At 43.4% G+C, this 18,178-nt stretch overlaps 1 protein-coding gene across 5 annotated transcripts in view; it reads right to left on the reverse strand.

Annotated features, from left to right (window-relative positions):
* The window catches only part of HIC2 (HIC ZBTB transcriptional repressor 2), a 74,605-nt gene that overhangs the window by 35,566 nt on the left and 20,861 nt on the right, over nt 1-18,178 (reverse strand). The gene's annotated exons all lie outside the window — the stretch shown is intronic.

Here is an 18,178-nt window from a genome sequence, read left to right on the forward strand (position 1 = left end):
CATGCATAATTTATATTCTCTCCAGTATTCTACATGAGAGGCATTCCTGGACTCGCATGTAAAGTGGGAGTCTTTTTTCTTGGGCTCACCATACTTCTAGAGAAAAATGCAAGATACCTTAATGCTGGTGTCTCCTGCCTACTCAGGGAAAATGACAAACCACAGAGATCCTGAGAGGATAGAAAAGATAGGACCCAACACAGCTGAGGATGTCAGTACCAAAAGGATCCTGTGGCAAAAAATAGACGATCCAGCCTGCCATAACTTGATCACAGTATCAATCTTTCAGCATTCTTTTGCATACAGGTAATCTTAGTCCATGTGCGTGTGGTACATGTGTGCAAAACCAGCACAATACAGAATATTTTTTAAGCAGCTTTTATGGGTTCTTTTCCCCATAGGAGAGAAAGTTAAGAGAGACATGATAGAAAGGGGTAAGGGCAAATATAAATATATGCAAATCAAACCAGGGAGAAAAAAAAAAAAAAAAAAAAGCTGAAAGAAACAGAAACCACTTCCAGTTTCTCCCTCCAATAAATTCCACACTCTCATGGTCTCTGGCACCACTTCACAGTAACCCCAAAAGATATTCACCTGCTCCCACAGCACTAAGAAACAAACAGTGAAGCATGAACAAAGAAGCTCCCACCTGGGATGACCAATGTAATCCCTTGAGAGCACACTGCGAGGGGAAAACCTTATCATGAAAGCAGAAGAAAAACAAACACACACATGCACACACACAGCTCCAATGCTGTGCACCATTAGCGTCCTCCCCACTTTCTATACACATCCAGTATCAGGAGATTTATATTCAGGCCAAAAGCTCATGCTGGCAGGAGAGGAAAGTAGTTTGGAGAAGAGAAGGGAAGGGGAAAAAAAGCCTACAGTTTCTTGGCTTGTGATCAGCAGGCTGGATGCATTCTGTGGAACTAGGCCAAAGCATTGGTTATTATATTCAAGAGAACATCTGAATCCCAGCTCAAGGGAGCCGAGTCTGCGGCTCTCATTTATGCTGTATATCAATTGAATATCAAACCACATTTTCCGCCTTCTGAATAATAAAGCTTAATAGTTTGGGACTCCCATATGGTCTATTGTTAAAATATTTCCAAACACTGGCTGCTGTTTTATTTCTGAAAGATTTCTCTTTCCTCTTTAAGCTTTACTTGTTTAAACGATGCTTGTAGCAAAAGCTAAATATATTAATCTTTTAAATATTTCCAGAGTTTGAACTAGGGCTAAAAAATGAGGGCATAAGGAAAAGAAAATACATTTTGAAACTAGCTTTTTTCTTTTTATGCCACATGCAAATGTTTGTTCCAGGCAGAAGCAGCTGGTGCCACCAGGCTCTGCTGTTCAGAACAGGGGGTGCAGAAGCTTTCAGAAGCCATGAGTTGCTCTAACAAAGGAGGGACCACACAGACTCAAGCCATTCACAAAAGGACCCAGGCCGATTATTTGACTATTACTTACAAGGAAGCTTGGCCAGTAACGTGGGCAATAAATACTGGCGAAACCTGTTCTGTGCATAACCCAGGTTTGTCTTTTCACAAGTCCTGCTCTCTAATTAGCTACTCATTCCTCGAGGGCACTGCTGATGGATGGAGTGTATCAATTTGGTTTATTTTTAAAAGTCAAGAAACTTGCTAAATAATAAACACTCTGCAGTGTTAGGAACAGTCACTAGTGTCCTTCCTAGTCCCACCAGAGAAGAGTATTGCTTTCTGCTTTGCAGAAAAAGACTCAGTGGCAGAGAATCTGACTCACAAGGGCTGCAGTGCCTTGCTCAGAGCCAGGATGAGAACTCAGAAGTGCTCAGCTTTTGGTCCTGCATTCACCCCCTGTTCCATTTGCACAGAAGGATTCAACTGCTCTGCAAGCAGAAGTGAAACCCTGCAGCAGTGCCTGACCATTCACTGCTGTGACCCCCAACTCTACCTCACCCAGGCCCTGACCTCTCCAAGGAGTTCCTCCTGTGCTCTGGGACAGGAGCTCTTGTGGCACCTTCCCACATATCTGCTGGACACTCAGCCAAGCAGTGCTGAGCCAGGCACGACCAGCAGTGTAATAGCACAGACACAGAGCTGTTTTACAGCCCAGGGAGCCAAGCAGAAACTTCTGCTCTCTCCTCCTTATCTTTTGTTCTAGCCCTTATTGCTGTTTCTCATTCCTGTCTCCTACTTCCCTCCTGCCGGTGTGTTCCCTCCCCTCCATGGCCTATCTGCCCCCTCCATCGCGCCTGCTCTGCTCCAGTGTACAGGGCTTCAGAGTTAGTTGTCCCAACCCTGAAACTGGTTGCTCTTACTCACCAGCTGCCTCCTCCCCAGAAAGGAAGAAATTCCAGTATTTCAACATTTGCTCTCATCCCAAATCGGGCAGAAAAACTGAAATTAAAGACTATGTAGAATGGAAGTTCACAAGTTTAAAAAGAAACAAAAAAAAGGAAACCTATTTGTGAACACCAGTGCATTTTGTGTCATTTGAAATGGAATATTTTGCATTACTGAAACCACAGTTAGTTCATTTTGGTTTGGTGACCTGACCTGAGAAATTTTGTTCTGAGTCAGTATAATGTTAAGCTGCTTTTCTTCCCACAGTGTTGCACTGCCCCAGTCACTTCAGCTTGGCAGCCTGCTTACTCTGGCCCCACTTCTGGATGAGACCCCGTGCTGCAAGGCAGTTCCCAAAGCACACACTGAGGTCTCCTGTGGCACAGCATGGTCCCTGGGAGACCTGTGCTGCCATATGGGAAGGCCAGGGCCCTTGGAGTCCAGCAGAATAGGTACTTCAGTCAACAGCTCTCTGAGCAGTCAAGGATGACCTGGAATCCAATGCAATGTTTTGAACCAATTCCAAGTGAAGCCTTTTAGATCAGTTAGAGTAAAGCAAAACAAAGAGGTATTCCCATTCAGGCAGCATAGACAGGTCAATGTAACACTTCTGGTAAAAGCTAGTTAATTAATTTTACGTGAGATCAGAAATCTAGCACTGTGCTTTTCTAGGAGGAAAAACAATGTTTCCATTTTAAAGACACTACGCTGTTCCCTGAAAAAGCCACTCCAAAGAAAACTCAGAGCAGTCTCCTACTGATCACAGCAGCAATCTTACAAGCTGGCTTAAAAATAATACCATGAACAAATCTCACTCCTGCAGAAATTTCCTCAGCAGGGAACTTAAATTATAGCAATATCAGCACCCTTCTGCCTCCTGCACAGCTCCTGGCATGAGCTAAGGACTGTAGGATTTAGTTCATCAGCTGAGTTTAATGACAAGTTTAGAGTCTGACAAGTATTGAACCAGGGAGTTCACAACAGATGTCTGACCAGTTCACCCTGCTGCTTCAAGCCAAGGCACAGGCACAGCTTTTATGAGCACTTGGTAGAAACAACCACTGGTGGAGCTGCTGAAGGCTCTGGGTTCTACCCCAAATGTTTGGGTGCCACCAACTCATGCTCAGCAAACAGTTGTTAAAACGAGTGGAGAGGACTCGGAGGGAAGATTAGTATGCATTCACAAAAAGCTATTTTAGTAGTTTTCCTGTAGACTCTATAATGCAGCTCTTGTAGTGTGTGTTCTTCCCCCAGGTATATTTGAGAGAAGGCAGAGTGTGTGTCTGTATGGATGGATTTGATTTGCTCTTAAAAAAAAAAAGAAAATGAGACACACTTAGCCTGTAGTTTCAGTGTTGGAAATTGCAATAAACCTCTCTTTTTAAACTCCATAACCTTATGACTGTTTTATAGTTATAAGGAATCATAATCAGAGAAAGGTTTAGCCTGACAGTGATCTGCCCTCAAAGACATTAATCTGTCACATCTAATAGAAGGGGAATAAGGAGACAAACCTTTCCTCTAAGTAATTCAAACAGATGGTGTAAGGCTATGGTGGGAACTTACTGCAAGTTGCCCCTGTAACAAGGGTAAATTTGGCAGAGCTGCACACCCAAAGATGCTATTTACGAGTCAGTGTGAGAAATATCTCTGCACAATTTCCTTGTGTTTTAAAACCTGAATTCTCTGCGACTGTATCTCACCGCTTTTGTGGTTGACACATTCAACCAGCTTTCCACCCACTTTTTCACCCCCTTTTTGCCAGCAAGATTGAGTCTCTCTTGTTTGCAAGTTTTAACTCTTGTCTAAGTAATTTTTTACTTTTGATAGATCAGCAGAAGATAATTAAGTGCATTATGCCAAAATGTTAAAAAGCGCAGTTTTCTACCAGTATTTCAAATCAAATTTTCTTTGTCTGGGCTTATAGTAAATTCTTTCTTACCCTACAAAGCACACCAAAGTTTTCAGTTTAGTTTCTCTTTCTTTCCTTCTTCATACCCTCTATAGAAAATAAAAGGTTTATTTTCTCTCCTCTCTTCCTCCACCCTCAACCTCAACCCCCACTTTCTCTTTTCTACTTTTGTCATACAACTCCTCTTCCCTGCTTCTCCAGACTCACAGTAAGAAACATTACTTGATCACCTTCTCTGGGTTCCTGCCTCTCCTCTAGAGGAGCAACAATTGGCTCCTGGGACACTTTGCTCTGTTTCCTCTCTTGGAAGACAGCCAATGCTTACTCAATTCTCTCTTCTTCAGGTCTGCCACTCAGCCCACTAACCAATCCCTATTTTCCACCCACACTGAACAAGACATAAGGTTTCCAAACTTGTCTGGAGAGCTTAGTCCCAAATACAGCTCCTATAAGAGACCGGACATGAAACCAATTCCATTGCTTCAGAGTTCCTATGATATCTCAAAGCAGGTGAAGACCATTATTGTCAGATTCCTAGCATGCAACAAGGCTGATAGGGAGCACTGAAAGATATGGGGTAGCAAGAGGCCAAATTCACTTGCAGTGGCAGTCCAGGGGAGTATACTGAATTCAAAGGAGCAGTAAACTGAGACACTGGTTTTCCAGACTGGTCAGGAGAGGATTGGTTTTAGAGGACCTGAGGGTAATCCCCAGATTACCCTACCCTTCCCCACGCTCACAGGGAGCAAATGTCACTTTGCATGGTGAAGCATGCCAGCTCGGGAGCATGCTCTATGTTTCATGTTAATGAGTATTAGTGTGGAACCCAACTTCCTTCCCCCTCCCTAATTTTTATATAATTAAGGATCAGAAGGAGCATTTTGTTTCAGTCTACAACAGTGACAGACAACAGCACTACAGAATAACAGCAAAGGGAGAGAATGAAGTAAAAAAATGCAGGTGGTAGACACTGCTTTGGCCACTGCGTGAAATGAAGGCTTGAGTGCACATTTTTGCCTGATTGCATAGCTGTTTCTGCTGCCCATCTAATCTGCTTAGAAAACTGGTTTTGAAGGATATGGTTCAGACATACCACTCGCATGGGGAGGGGGGAATGATGAGGGGAGAAAAAAAAAAAGTGCTGCAGCTGCAAAAGATAAAATAGAGACAACTAATTTTCTCAGAGCTTGCAACACAACCTCTCCCCCTCCTCCACATGCAGTCACTGCACTGGCAGGATAAGCTGGAGATTCTCCAGCGTAAGCAAAGAAGGTACAATAAGGTGTGCAGGCCCTTCTCCACACCGCTCCCCGCAGGCCTTGGGGGTACCACAGAGAGCGGAGGCTGAGGGCCCCGCTCCAGGGAGGGGGACATTCCTCCGCCCGCTCCTTTCCACTGCATGCCCATTTTTCTGAGGGGACGTGAGAAACACACAGTGCTGGATGTTATGCTGAGACAATAATGAGCGTAAGAAAGCTGCAGACTCCTGCTGTACCAATTGGTGGCTGCGTTCTGAACTCTCATTGTGTGATCCGATTTCTCCTGTCATTCAAGCCATTTTGCAAACTCCAAGCATACGTTCATTTAAGCCATGTGTCCTGAAATCTTAACAGCTGAAGGGGACCGGGAGAGAGGGACAGGGCGAGAGGAGAGCCACTGGATTTCTGGTGACAGTGTCTAAAATACACATTTGCACAAGGAAGTCTCACTTTAGATCGTTACTTAGCAAAACAACTACAGCTGCTGACAGGCAGGAGGTACAGTTTCAAGTGACCATCAGACATAAAATAGGCCAAATAAATTACTGCAGTCTAAAGGGAGTGGCTGTGTGTGCTCTCACAAATGTAACAGAGATAACAAATGGATTACCACTGGGTGACCCAATGTCAAGATTAGCAGCCCCAGTTCTCATTTCAGTTACACCGTAGCAATGACATTACCCAAGATCTAGTAGAAGCGAAACTGAAATCAGAGTCCAACCCAGGATGTCAGGGAGGCAGCTGCTTTAGTTTTTTAATGCCTAGAATTTCAACCCAGTTTGCTTTGTTTCAAGAGCCTAAACTGCCTCTGGCAGAAGGGGCAGCAGCCTTTGCCAGCTGCCACGTGATCTGCAAGGATGTTTTCTAAATTGATTTTTTTTTTTTTTTTGACATGGGGTTGGGGGAGAGGAAGTAGAGGTTGTTAGTGATAGAGGTAGACAGTAAGAGAAGTATTTTGGCATGTTTCGTCCCTTTCCTCAAAGGTATTTTGTCCTTTTATTTCCATTCTGTGCCCACACATAGAGTTACCCTCTCCTCTGCACTCTCCTACACATACACCCATGTTTTCTTTGAAAGAATCAACAAGGCCAGTTCTGGTCTTTGTGAGGTCTTTGAGAAGACATTGTGTGAATGGTTACTCCACCACTGAAGTAAAATACAAGGGGTTTTTATAAACATAAAAATAATTTTAAGCTTTCCCAATAGTAATTGCTTATGGAAATTAAACATCTGCTAACAATAAATTCCCCAAACAATTAAGAATATAGTTTCAGTCTGACTAAAATGCTTTCCCTTGCTAATTGCTAAGAATGCCATTTGCTTGTCTTTTACAATGGCAATTTCATTATTTCTCCAATTATCCCAATATTTCAGTCCTTTTTCTTTCACAACAGAATGAAAAAGGTCCAATTCCCATCTCCAATGCAACTTTCAGAATCCTGCAAAGCCAAGCGAGACAAGTGAGAAACTGGCAATTACAAGGAGCCACTGAAAGCCCTCAGGGCAGAGACTGACTACGTGGGTTGCAGAGTCCACCTGCACACCTTTTCTTACCACATCGCCCACAGCCCCCTCAGAGTCTACCGAGTTTTCACAAGTATCCTACTACAGGCTACACCCCACTGTGGCAACTGGGTGCTGGAAGTGCAAAGAGGAGCTGAAATGCTGATAACCCACGCGAATGCTTAGAATAGCAGATGCCAGGGGGAGAGAAGGGGGCCACCAGCTGAATTTGCATCACACAAGGAAATAAGTCAGTTGGGCAAAAGCCCCATATGTCTGCTTGGGAATGCTGAGCTAAAAGGCCTTTCACTGCTTGGAGAATTGCAGATCTCCTCCAGCTTCTCATCTCACTCTCTGCAACTTGGTGCACAACACACAGAAAAGATTTCAAAACATCACAGTACTTCTTACTATACAAGAAAAGCAACTAATCCTTTGCATGAATATGTTTTCTGCATTTAAGAATCAAAAAGCACTTAGCTACAGTACTTGCCCTCTATCCACTTAAGGGATGAAAGGCCCAGCCTAGTTTGCTGGAGGTCAAATAGCAAGTTCAGCAGCAAGAGATGACAAGGGCTCAGGTACGTCCAAATCCCATTCAACTGTTGTACCCCTTAGACTGAAGGGATGTTAAACACCCTCATGGCGTCAGGAATGACTAATGTCCTCCCAGGTCAGCTTGTGATACAGAACTGGGAACTCACACATCTCCTTCCTCTTGCCTCCCACTCCACTGTATTGCTGCAAAGCCCACGTGATAAGATTTTCCTAATCAGCAATTAAAGAGTTAATGCTTCCATTAGAGCAGATGGAACAGGAGTTGCTGCAGGGAAGGTATGCAGAGGGAAGGAGGAGAAAAGACACAGCAAGGAGGAAAAAACAGAGAAACAATCCTAAAGGAAAAGCAGTTTTCCCACTAAAAGGAGTGATTAGTTGACTAGACAACATAACCCTTAAGACTTTGTCTAGACTAGGATAAAATGCTATATTGTTGAAGGTGTTTGAGAGGAATAGTAGGTAAGGCTCGTGGCCTTTGAGGATGTGGTAGCCAAGGAAGCAACTAATTAGGACATGTTCACTAACATGTCTTAATGCTCCATGTTTAAATCCTTGCCCAAGAACCCAAGGCTATGCAAAGCAAAGGTCTCATGCTGTTCTAATGATTGTAAAAGCAAAGCTATGACACAGTGCAAAAAAATCAGAATGGTGAGGAATTACTGAAGTCTCACATCCCCCATTTTTCTTATGCTCATTGAATGCCTATGAACATTTGCATCTTAAAATATTCACCAGCAGTTTACCAGACAACCTACTATGACATTTTTCCTCTAAAAATCTAATCAAAAGCCTAAATGCCAATAGTAAAAGACACCACAGGTTAACAGCCTACACTCCTATGAAACTTATCCTTTTGCTCCAGTGTTTGCGCAGGCAGATTTTGGAAGGAGGGCATGAGAGAAAATGAAGACAGGACTATGAAAAGCGTGCCCAAGACTTCAGCAAAAACATCATTTTGATAATCCATTACCAGATTTGTAATTAAAATCAAAGCCCACCTCACTAGGACAGCCAGATGCATCCACAAAGACCTTGTTCTGAGAGTTCTTACACTAAATCACAAATGCTGTAGCTTCTTCTTAACCCTTGCAGGAGTATGCCAGGAACCACCTATCAGTCTGAAAAACTGATCACTTTTCTCCCAGCTTGTTTCATGCTGTAGGTGTGCCCCTAACCAAATAGGCTTACCATTTAAAATCTTAATTACACCTGTGGCTTAAACCTTATCCCAGACAGCACTCGGGAGCATTTGGATTTGGGTGTTTCAGGTGTGAGATTGGGGCCTGAATTCACAAACAGAGCTAGGCAAGTCAGAGTAGGAGCCCCTGGTAAAAGTACTCAGTACACTGGGGAGCAGGGGATAAAGAAGAAAGAAGTGCTTTTTCCATTTTGATCACATTTAACTATATTTACATTTCCACAGCTGGGCTAATGTCCACCTCCCTGTTTGTGACTGAGGGCAGGTATTAGAGTCTCAGATTTCTTTTCCACAACAAAAAGATCAAAGTTTGAGCCACTTGTGCAACTTAGGTGTTTACAGTGAACTGGTCTAATCGCATGGCAAGCCCTTCCTCCCGTTATCAGTCTCACACTGAGCCAAGCTCCTTCATTCCATAAGCACCAGGGAGGACTGAGAGGAGAGAACCCACGGGCCCATGTCTGGTGTGGATTATAACCCACCATCCCTTTTGTCTACTCTACCATGGGAACTAAACTACAGTGTGCAAGGGAAAAGTTTAACATATACAAGTAAATATTCACTGGGGATGTGGTCTGCAGGGCTGACAGAGCATTTCCAGGTTGCATTTTTAAGAAGCTTTCTAAAAAGCAAGCAAGTACTGTATGAAGAACCAGAACGAAAGAGAAGGCTCCCTTCACTGCTCCTCGCAGTATTGCCTAGGTAGTACAGGTTCATAGTGCATTTTATTGTCAAAGGAAACCTGTGCTGCCCTGTCCAAAGTTACTGGCAAAAGAAAGATAAAGAAGTACAGCACAGCAGAAGTCCATGCAGACAAGCTTCCACATTCCTAATCTCATTTTGTCTCATGCAAAGGACACACAAACTTTCTTGGTCTTTGTTTTGTAAGCTATGAAATGGAGCTAAATTTTAGGGTTTTGTGAAATGGTTTTTAATTAATAATTGCAAAGCACACATCTTCAGATGAAAGGTATCATATAAATATTAATAAGCTCAGACTACTGGCAGTATGCATGTCTCTTAGGGATCGTAAGCACCATGGATGGATCAAAGAGGACATGTAGCTCGAAGAGACAGAGTGGTGGGAGTAGTCTCTGTCTTTAACTGTATTTTAAAGTAGATCCTCAAGACTGTTGTGGATATGCCCTATCAAGTTACAGCAGTTTCAATTAAAATGACATTTTATCCTTAGGCAAAATTCCACCGTGCACCTTTTAATATTAGCAGGGCACATTTTCACTCATGTAAATATTTCTTCTACATACATGCATTACTAGATCTTTGTAAATAGGGGTCAAACCAACTGGGAAATAGGAATTTCCCCTTCATTTTCATCAAAATTAATGCCCCTTACCTAGTTACATTGCTGAAAAACTTCCAGCTCCACTGCAGTGCCGTGACAAGAAGCAGGATGAGGATGTGGCAGTTGTTTGCTTCGCGGTGCTCTTAGCTCAGTCTGGCAGCACTTCAGACATGGAGCTGTCCTTTGAATGAATGTGGCAGAAAATGCCGCATAGTAAAGGTGCTACTTCTGCTCCCCTGAGCAGGGGCAGCACAAAACGTGGCTACGGCCACGGTGGGGAGAGGAGCGAGCCCCTGCGGGGGCTGTGCACGGGCATGTTGGTGCAGCGAGGCAGCAGCAGCAGAGCGGCCCGCGGAGCGAGCGGAGCTGCCCGGCTGGGCAGGCACGCTGGGGAGGAGGCCCGCAGCCGCCTCAGGAATGCGGGATGGCCGCAGGCCTCAGCAGTGTTTTCCAAAGAGGCGCTTAGGTTTGTTTCTCTTGGGGTCCAGTAAGCCTGTGCTTTTTTGTTACTGGGGGTGGTGGTGGGGAATGAGGGAGAGTTGCCTTGTTGCGGTTTTTAAAAATACATTAGAAGGCAACGGGGAGCAAAGATATTTCTTTGCCTGAGGAAAATTCAGTTTTATCAGCTGCCTTCCTACCTTTCTCCGGCTGTAAGACACCATGGACAGCTTTGTACCTACTTCTCTGCAGCCAGGCTTCCTAAATGCTTTGTGAGCCTGACACGTGGCCAGCCAGGGGGTCTACAGCAACTTGCCTCCAGTCCGGGGCTGCATTTCATTTCCTCAGCAGAGTCAGACCAGTGGCCCTCTGTCCTGCTCACCTCAGGCACATTTCCATAAGCTCTGCTCTCTGCAGTTGCTGCTAAGGCAGTGCTGTAGCTGCCTCTGGTTTTGTCTACACTGGAGCAACTGGGACTGATTGCTTAGTGCTGGCTTTAAGAACAAAAAACGGATGGTGTAGGCACACTCAGTGCTTGTCATTGTGTCCCTGAGCTGCTCAGAGGGAGCACAGCAAAGAGATGGCATTAAGAGGCCTTACCACTCCTTTGGCAAAATTTACTGAAATTTGGAAGATGCTTAGAATAAATAACACCTTGATAGTTCAGAAAAATAATTCTCAGAAATTAATTCCCCCTGTGTTGGTAATAGAAGGTGGGGTGTTCACAACCCAGTGAGTGGTGTCCCAAACAACAGTCTAATAATAACTTGTATCTAATTGCTCTGCTCAGTGCTAAAAGATATGATAGAAAATGTAACTGTGTTTTGATACCAAATAACATAAATCTGGACACCACACCAACAATTTTTAGACAAGGAACCAGGAACCCCAACCAGAAAGATTGGGATGTTAACTTCTTCCCCAGCCACACCAGGGAATTTTACACTTCTGTATGAATAATGTTTTCATAGCAAACCCAGGCATCAGTCCTAGCAAATACCTCCCTGTAAACTCTAGCCCAAAAGAATCATTTTGGAAAAGGTCATACCACCTCCTGTTCCCAGAATTAAGTTAATTAGCACTTCTCTCTCTCTGTATAGGGTCAGGGACCCTCCCACAAAGAAGGTACACAATCAAATTGTTCAAAAATGTACATATGCCCTCTTAAGCCAACAGCTTCCCTCTGGTCATCCCTGTAGAACTCCCAATTGGAAGGGAAGCAGGCTGGGAGATCAGTGTAACCAGTGCTTTGCCAGGTAGGAGTGCTGATATTTTAGTTCTAGGTAGTGATCTCTCTCCATTTCTTCTTATTCCATCCAGGTATCTGTGATATATATATATTATGGAAATATTCACTTCTCCTCCATGTGACCACCTACATGCATCAATAGAAAGCAAATCCAGGTAAGACCTGCTATCAGTTATATCTGGGTGCAACTGAAGTTTGATCAGCAATGAAGGTCAACACACTGTTCTGTATTTTCTGTCCACAAAAATGTTACACAGTGCACTTACTGAAAGAGGTTTAAAAATAGCCTAGCCCACACAGTTCTTGGGCACAGAAATTTTGTCAAAGTTTGCCTGCCACAGAACTCAATTGCTGATTTACAGCAGTAGTTTAGGAACAGAAACCCAGACCCAAGAGTTTAATTACCAACATTCCCATTCTAATCTAACACAAAACGTGTAGGATACTAAACCCCCCTCTTCTGTCAACCAGCCATGGCTGCTTGCTCTGAGCACAGCCTCGAACCTGCTAAGCAAGAAAGGATTACACCAAGGACAACAGGCTCCAGTTCCCCAGAGAGAGCACTCCTTTGCAGGCTCATAAAAAAAGGGTTCAGAGACTATTTGTGTCAACTCCCTAAACCACAGACCACAGCTAGCCCTCCCTCTGAAGCATTTGCATGCTGCTCCTTGCAAAGCTGGAGCAAGATATGTTGGCATCCAGATCACTGCTTTTGGGGGCCCACCCATCCCTCTTGATCCCCTTCCATCCCTTATCTCAGACTTGCAGACCCTCTCCCTGGGCAGCAGCAGCATGTGGGGTGTATTTGCCTCCAGGTTTGGCACTCTTCTGTTTCACCATCTCCCTGTCCTTCTGACCCAGGGTGCAGCCTGCCAACCCCACTGGGTCCTCTGATACCCAGAAGGACATAATATGTAGAGAATCACGAGTAAGAAATGTGAAACTGGCAACACTGGCAGTTTGAAACAAAAGGGGATTTAGAATGCACTTGACATTTCAGCTTCAAATTTTAGGATAAAGGAGGCAAAACTGAACTGTAGAAAAGGAATGGCTTATGGGCAGCTCAGACTTGTCCTAGACTTTCAAGCCAGTCATTTCCCATAAATACTCATAATTTCAAACATAAGAAGCGGGGAGAGGAGACAAAACAAACTGAGTCAACTGCTTACTACCTTTCTGATTCAGACTCCTCAGCAGATATAGGACAGAAATTATTCTAGGAAAAAGTTCCTTTTTATGTATCTGGGACAGCCCCCAAAATTTTTACCAGAGGGGAAGAAGAGGACAAGAACTAAACTGCGAACCTGTCCGCACCCTAGCAGGAATTCACCCATTTTTCACCTCCCACAGGTATCATTAGCATGCTACTGAGAGCAGAAAAAAAGCAGCTAAGATCAAACACAAGCTAGTAAAAAAGCTCTTCCTCTTGTCATCCTGCGATGGGCCAGAATTTCTGGCTGCAGCTTGTCTTTCCCTGAAAGGCTGGGCTCGTCAGAGTCCCTTTTAAAAGAAGTGCCACACTATGAACGTGCTACAGCTGCGACACAGAAAGTGCAGAAGGCAGGAAGTCTGACGTTCACACCAACCTCAGCCCCTTCACTCACACCTCTTTTCAAATAGCTTTAGCACATGGAGCCCACATTTTCACGTTCTCAGAACTAGCTTCATCTATCACACTGCAAGTTTAAGAGAAATTTTTGAAATAAGTCTCTTTTTCCACACTCAAAGACTCACTCAGCTGGGAGCAACTTTTAAATTGTTTCTGTAAACTGTGCTCCTCTCTGATTTTTGCAGTAAGTTACCATGCTCCCTTTTAAAATAGTATATATAATTTTTAAAAAATAAAATACACATTGAAACACCATACCAACTGTTGTCACAGTCCAAAAATGTCTGGATTTTCAAACTTAAGTCCACCACTGTGTAAAAAGGCCACACACATGTAAGTGTCAATCAGGCTCAGTGGCAAAACAGAGGGACCCAGGCTGAGCCTGCAGAATGGCACAAACTTTCCTGGACAGAAAAAGAGTGCCAGTTCTCACCCATCTGGAATAATCTCTGCATTTTTGAATGCAGACTTTTGGAATTTGACCTCAGGAAGCCAGGTGCTTGATTTCTGCATCTCCTGCTTTACTGTGTTTTGTGACAGAACAGGAGAGAGAAGTAAGAAAAGTGTATTATTTTCAAGGCTACACCTTAATTGCACGTAATATTACCATAGTGATTGTTTTTTCAGGCAACTCAAATGGCCTCTTCTGTGCCCAAAAATTCCGTAGCTGATCCTGTGCATTTTTAACAGAAACACTATCTCCACTCCCCTGCTCTCAGCACCGGGATTAAAATAAAGTAACATTCAAAGTATTTGCTGGAAATGGCAAACAAATGGATAGTAAAGCTTGGAGGTTGCTTGGCAGCAGAAATTAGCTATGGCAAGTAACTCAGTGAGGGCAACAAAACCCAGAGTTGTCCAGCATTTGGACACTCTGCAAAAGACTGATGGGTGAGGGGAAAGGGCCAACCCCACATGACACTGCCAGGTCTCAAGTACTATTTTGAATCAGGTAAACTAATATCTCCTGTACCTGTTCCAAACCACAGAGTAATACATGGTCTCTGTCTACAAAGTCTGCTGGCTGCCCCCTTTGAAAGTAGCATCTATCTTGGTGAAGATCTTGTCTTTTCTCTTGGTCTCTGGAAAAGGATCCCAAACAAGTGGCAGGGAGACAGGGGTTTGGAAGCCTTTGCATGTTTATCTTTACTGATAAGGCTGCAATCCTTGCTGCAAGCACATCAGCCTGTGTCTGCAGCAAAACCTTATTCCAGCGGATGCCTGCCTTGAAACAGGCTTCCTTGGGACTGGGCAATGCCTTTAACCCCTTAATGCCCCATCTACAGAAGCCTTAGTGTAGATTTCTTTTTCTTGCTTGAAGATGCATCATGTTTTCATACAACTTAAAAAACAAGCAGGTAAGTCAGACCTGTTTTGAGACAGCAGCAGCGCAGATTATATAGATTATATACCTCCATAGATACTATCAGAGCAATTTACCCTGAGAGAGTTTCATCTCCCCAAACCTCCTCTGGTTCTGTACAGATCAAAAGAATTGTCCATTCAAAATAAAGGGATGCAGCTATCCGAACTGTGGGTGGAACACATAAAAATTCATTAAGAGAACTTCTTGAAATTATTTTGTCTAATTGATTGGAGACCTGCAGCCAGAGCTGTTTGGATTCTTAGAACTGGAGAATCAACTATGATTCCCAGCCATCTGATCTTTTTCTAACAGGTTAACTAACCTTGTTCGTGCAGCTTTGTTAATGAAATCTCAGATCACTCACAAACACGCGTGCCAAGGGCAAGTATCCAGAAAGCCACTAGGGATCCCACAGCTCACATGCCAAGAGCTTGGACAGCCTGAAAATGACAAACAAGTGGCTTTTCTCTGACAGCAGGTTTCATTTATGTGCTCCCACTTGCTCTTTCCCCATCTTCATCCTACACCACTGAGTCAACCTTGACTAGACAGGTTTCAGTTAAACATGTGCTTTGCCAAAGGTGTTTTTAAATTATGTTTTTAAAAGTTTATTTATAGTACACACGCACAGTGCATGATGCTTTCAGGACTTCTGGAGACTTCAGTGTGTCAGGCAGAACTTTGCCAGGTAGAAGGAACTTGAATTCATCAGCTGGGCCATGGAAAACCACCTCCTCCTCACTGTGTCCATCCATGTACCCCAACTCAAAGACAGAGTGCGATAAAATAATTTTTACTCTGTTATCTCCTACCCATTATTCATGATATCTGTGATCAACATACTAGAAATTCCAATTGAAAAAAATGTAGAGAAAGCCAAGTGATCCCCCTCCAGCTGATCTCTTACCAAAACCAGCAGCTTGTGAGACAATGCAACTATTTCCCATCAAGGCAAGGGTTGGAAAACAAACTTTATAAGAAAGTGAACTGGGTGAATCTTGCAGTGAGAGTTACATGGTCCAGCACTCCTTGCATGTGGCAAACAGTAAGTTTCATTTAGAGGTTTGTCCTAAATGGTTGTATTTGACCCATGTGACCAGTTTCTCTTTTCATAAGAAAAATGTAACATGACCACAAGATCATTTCCAAGCAGAAAAGCAAATATTTTCAGGAGCAAGCCTCTCAGCTAAGTTCTGGCCCTAGAAGACAGTTGTTCTCATGGTTTGGCTTCCAAATTATATGCAACACAAGTCTGGATTTATGGCACAAACCTTTGCTATGCACAAGAGATTGCCCATCCTGCTCCCTGCTCTGTACCTGGCCTGGGCAGGGAATGTCCACTGGACAGGCCCTTCAGCTCAAAGGACGTGTTCATAACTGGTTTTGGGACAAGTTTCACTTTCCCTGCTCTAAAATGGTACAACTTGCTGAAATATTGTTTCCTCAGCTGCACAGCAAATACAACCAAAGCAAGTTACTCAGAGTAATGGCTCAGAAACCACAATTTCAGGAGGTGGCACAGAGGCATTCTGAGAGGAGAAGAAAAGGATGTGGTAGACAATTTGCTAATGCCCAGAAACTCTCTGTCTCGGAACAAGCAAGCTGCACGCCAGAACGCCTCGGGACAGGGCTGAGCCCATTGCTCTTTCCACAACAGCAGCTTTTTCTAAATAAAGGTGTCTTTACACGCAGCACTTGGGAAACTTAATTCAGATTAACTAAAGTTGTGAATTTAAAGTGAATTAGCTAAACCACATTGTATCTCTGTACAGACACCCTCATTCCATGTTAAAAGGAACTTTAATTTCATTTATCTCATTCTACTAAATTAAGAGCATTTTAATTATAAGAATGTCCACACAGGGATTAGTGGGTTACACAAATGATGAAGTTACATGCTATGCTAAAGCTGAATGTGGCATAGGAAGGCTCCCCACTTCCATGCTAAAAAATTCTCATTTCCCACCACTTAAAAATAAGCTAACTAAAATGATATATTTTCTTTTTCTAATTACCCATGCCTAAAAATCTAAAGTTGCATTTCAAAAAAACTTGCATCTGGCTCTGCATCTGTCTTTTGTTTCAATCTATCAGACCATATGCATTGTTTAAAACTTAAAGTATCAGAAGAAAAAAGAATATTGATATAATAAAAAAATGGGAAAAGACAACAGCACATAAGAAAAAATTCACGGCATGAATTTTAAAAAGCCAGACACCAGACTCAAGCCACATCAGCCGCAGTCTGCCAATGGACCTGGATCTAAACCAGTCCATGAGCTACTGATTTGATTACCTAACAGAAAAGATAATTCTCAAGTTTTAGAATTGAGATTGTTATGTTGTTTGTTAGCAGCTAGGTAAGTTTCCAGCTTACTAAGTAGTATGGATCTCTTATAGCTTCATCTATAAAATACCACAACCACGATAGTGGTTTGGACAGAACATTTCTTCATCAAACAGCTCTGTGAAAATCACTTCACAGAGGAGAAATGACAGGTAATTTTCAATCCCTAACTGCTGTTTGGGAACAGACACAACCTCTGCTTCAGTTTACCTGGGACCACTGGGAGAGCTTGCAGCAAATCAAAACCATAGACTATAGAAGTCCAGGTAGCACAAGGGAGACTGACCAACTGCTTGAAGTCAGAGCTTTTTTGGTAACCACAGTCTGGTAACTGTGGTTACCAAATAGGCTGAACCTGGAAGATCTTCCCTATGGAATACGTGCTACCTTCCATGCCACCCCTTTTTGAGCTGGAGAGGAAGCAAAATAAGGATAAAGAATTTTTATTATAGATCTTGGGTAAACAACACTCTGGCTCCAATGCAATCTTCCACAAGAAAGAAAAACAACTTCTCAAGCAAGTTCAGATTGTTAAACAGGAGACAGATGAAAGCATTGCCTCAGAATGGAAGGAAATCCCAGGCTGGTTGGTTGGGAAAGAATTAGCAATATATAATTTAAAAAAGCACTCTCTCCTTCCTCATCCCTGAGGTGAGCACAAGTCCTGCATATTACTGACTGATACATCAGCACCAGACAATGAAGCCATCACTTGAGGTCTTTCTCCTTTCTCCCCAGGCCTCTCTTCCACATGCTTTCATTTGCTGGAGGCTGTTTCACACCAGATCCTGCAAAGGTCCCTTCTGTGGCAGGACACACTGTTTGCATGTGCAGCTTGTGATGAAAGATTTGGCCACTGGAGAGCACCAGGAGGGAGGAAGCCAGATAGCAGCGTTATCATGACTCATGATAGAGGTTCAGTGGTCCCTTATGGTGGCTTTGACTGAGCACCAATGGAGCCAACTGTCCTGCTCTCGAGTTAAGAAGACAGGAACAGGACAGAGCTCAGGCCACACTTTACTGAACTGAGTAAATCCTGTCACTTGGTAATACTGCCTGGAACACAGTCTCTTGGAATCCTCTGCAGACCATGATATCAGCAA

Source organism: Taeniopygia guttata, chromosome 15 (genome assembly GCF_048771995.1).
Source record: "Taeniopygia guttata chromosome 15, bTaeGut7.mat, whole genome shotgun sequence".
Taxonomy (NCBI): domain Eukaryota; kingdom Metazoa; phylum Chordata; class Aves; order Passeriformes; family Estrildidae; genus Taeniopygia; species Taeniopygia guttata.